The sequence below is a fragment of the Leptinotarsa decemlineata genome, unplaced genomic scaffold (genome assembly GCF_025532065.1).
Source record: "Leptinotarsa decemlineata unplaced genomic scaffold, Ldec_3_MD MMD2_tig00000090_RagTag_RagTag, whole genome shotgun sequence".
Classification (NCBI taxonomy): Eukaryota; Metazoa; Arthropoda; class Insecta; order Coleoptera; family Chrysomelidae; genus Leptinotarsa; species Leptinotarsa decemlineata.
Window position 1 is genome coordinate 3,982,327 of NW_027412541.1, and position 3,607 is coordinate 3,985,933.

Sequence of the window (3,607 nt, forward strand, 5' to 3'; positions counted from 1 at the left end):
CGGGACAATTTGGATGATAACCTCAAATTCCTTTTGAAGAGATAATTATGGATCGAGGCTAAAAATTTCACCACAGATCCAACTGCTCGATCCAAAATCGTTAAATACTGTTTTGCAGGAGTATTCCTATTTAAGGATTTTCGAAATATCTCAAAAACTCTGCAAAACCAGCAACATATCTCCTTTGGTCCAGACTCACACCGTTTAATCTCTAATCTCCCCGTAACCTCTCAAATGTCATCCACTTGACGACAGCTCTCAGTTGCCGGTCCCTCTGCACGTAAGTTCCAACATATCCGGTAGATGTCACTTTCCCGTAATCTCTACGTTGACTTGTCCAAATAACTAATTCAATACTTGATTCCGTAGATTAACACAACACTACATAATTTATTTACACATAAAATTTACATATAACCGATAACCTATTTACAATTAACGGAAATGCTCTCCTCGCTGAGTAGTCGAACCACTCGGTTCATCTAACCGAACGCGCTCCTGACAGACTTCCATGCAACACACCTGCACCCTTAACCAAGGTTAGCTGTCACGGCTGTCGTGTCAATGCTGTCAAGCACTGTGATGTTTACGAAAATGAGAAAATGAGGTAAGGTGTCCCGATAATTGGCATAACATCTCAACAGAGTACTAAATTGATCGATATTGATTTCTGACCGTCAACATTATTCCAACCTGAACAGTGTCATTTTACAGATTTTCGATATCCCATCAAGTAAATATCGGTACAAGAGTTCAATAATTGGATTTGAAATACGGGACAACATAATGACGACTCCTAAATTCGAATAGCCAGTGATTTGTACTATCGAAATGAATGAAACCATGTCTAGTAATACTTGGCAATCCCACACAAGAATAGCCTGTCTTTGGGATGGAAATCCAGTAAAAACCGAGATGGAAGGTAGTAGGACTTATTTCTCATTCATGACAAACAAACTGACAAGTATATTTGTGGTTTCAGGGTAGAGTCTACGATGGGAGTCAGGCGTTTTATCGTATCGAAGCTGTGTAAATAGAATAACCTTTTCTTGAGAAGTGTACCTTGAGATATTGCAATAATAAAGAATTACAGCGTTTATACCAAGTGTTGGGTTAACTAGGTGACTTGTGCTAAGTGAAATTTACATAACACGTGATATGGCGGAAGAAGTGAGCGTCAGCTCCCATGCGATTTTTGATGGTCTAAAACGTATTGCAGAAGTCAAAAAGCTCGAAAAGTGGGTGCTCCACAATTTAAACGTCAAGTTTCGAGGTCTGTTCTTCTTTGCTTTTTGCTCAACCAAAACGACTCTCTTTTGGATCCGATCGTCACGTGTGATGAAAAGTTGATCCTCTACAATAGAAAATGTTTAGGACTGTGGTTGAACACCGATGAACCACCCAGGCACTTCCCAAAGGCGAAAACACACCAAAAAAAGACCATGGTTGTTACTCTATGGTGGTAAGTGGCTGGTGTGATTCATTATAACTTTCTGCAACTGGGTCAACCTATTGTGAAGAAATCGATGAAATGTATTGAAAATTGCATCAGCAGCAGCCGGCACTGGTCAACAGAAGAGGTCCGAACCTGCTCCACAACAACGCCCGTCCGCACGTTTCACAAATTACCGTACGAAAATTGGACGAATTGAGCATGGAAGTTCTGCCCCACTCACCATAATCTCCAGATCTTTCGCCAACCGACTGCCATCTTTTCCAGCACTTCACTCTTTTTACACATTAACTATCAACGCGATTCCTGGTTATTTAACCTATTATTTCACCAAAAAAAAATTGAAATCAAGTACCACAATATTGTTTTCAGTTTTCAAACATCCATAGATAGTTTCTGTTGAAAAATATATAACTTCTCATACCTAGCTCATTTCGATATTGCTCTTTATCGGAAGACATTAACTAAGTTCATTTGAGCACATTAGCGGTTCAAAACCTACCTACATTATAAACCTTTGTAAAGCATATCTACTGTTTCAATTACCGATTACCGAAATGAAAAAAATTCAGCTGAAATGCAACTGACTAATTCAGTTTAAAATATTTTCTCCTGATAATTTGCAGACTGAAACAAAATTTATGATGGATAGTACTACAAATGATATTCATTATATTGTTACAGAACTATTGTTTTTGTACCTTTATTGCAATCTACCTGAAATTTACTCTCACAATATAATAAGTGATTGGTAGGCCACCAGGTCATCTAATTTCACTTTTAATTGTCTTCAAAAAATGAGAGTCACCAATAAATGCTACATGTTCAGTGAAAGTAGTGAAATGAGGATTAGCTATGTAGTTCCTTATTAAATGACTTGAGAAAGGTTTCTGCTTATCGCTGATTTCATCTGGCCAATTCTGAATAGATTATGAGAAATGAAATTTTTTCAAACACATTTGCTTAGCAACTCAAATGTTGAATAGAATAATCACTTCTCTAGGTGTTCTTGTCTGTCAAATAAATATTCCTTTCGTTTTTCACTTCTACCGTCACTCAGTCAGTGAATGAAATAAAGATGCAGAAAATGATAATTATTATTCATACACCTCATATACAAAATATACGTACTTTTTATGGCATTTTGATATTCTGAATACATACTGGAAAAATGAAAAATACGATGTTTTCATTTTAGCCGTTGCTATCATCATTATTATTACTAGAATTAAAAAATACCGCCTATAATATTCATATGAATTTGTTTCCTATCTTTGGCCCTATCTTATTTCTAATATACATAAATAATATTTTTCCAGTGAGGGACTTCGAAGGCAATATAACTTCTTTTGCGGATGATACAGCATTAACTTTTGTCGGGAACACATGGGAAGAAGCTCATAGAAAGGCGGAGGTAGGTATGAATATAATTTTCCACTGGCTAAGTAATAATTTATTGAGTGTCAAGTCAAAAAAACTAAATTTATTGCATTCTCCTCAACAAAGAAGGATCAGCCCACTATTACAGAGATTAAAATCTATAAACTTACTTGCCAAAATGGTAGACTCCCTTGCACTTGTCCCTTCATAGAAAAAACTGATAAATAAAATACTTAGGGGTCCTAGTGGATCAGTGCCTTCGTTGGAATAATCATATTCACTATACGGAAAAAAGATTACGTAAGCTCGGAAGTATAGTCAGTAGAAAAATGTTGCTTACTGTATATAATGCCCTGGCCGAGTCCATTTTACGGTTTTGTCTAATAATATGGGGAGAAATATTCAAATCTTCCTTACGTAATTTAAAAAAGATCCAAAACTCGCTCATAAAAATTATGTTCAGAAAGAATAAATGCTATAATACTCAGGCATTATATGAAGAGAGTGGATATAGTGTAAGAAAACTGTATACTTTCCGTTGGATATTATGGACAGCCAGTGTTACGAGTACATTTGTTCAGAATATACAGTGTGACCCATTTTTAATGGAAAGACCCCCCTAAAATTTGAAGTTGTATACCGATTTTAATATTTTTTTTTCCAAATGTCAAGTACTGAAAGGTCTACCTTGGGATAAAATTTGAAATGTTTATTGAAGTTTCAGGGCATACTACGATATTTTCTCTTAGTCGAAAATCGGGATTTTTCATTAGC

The 3,607-nt window shown here is 36.0% G+C and overlaps 1 long non-coding RNA gene across 1 annotated transcript; it reads left to right on the forward strand.

The window, feature by feature from the left end:
- The first annotated feature begins 596 nt into the window (after nt 1-596).
- Nucleotides 597-2,140, forward strand: LOC111505968 (uncharacterized). The gene is made up of 2 exons (XR_012464800.1): nt 597-922; nt 983-2,140. It is a non-coding gene; the product is annotated as an uncharacterized lncRNA (long non-coding RNA).
- Nucleotides 2,141-3,607: the final 1,467 nt, after the last annotated feature.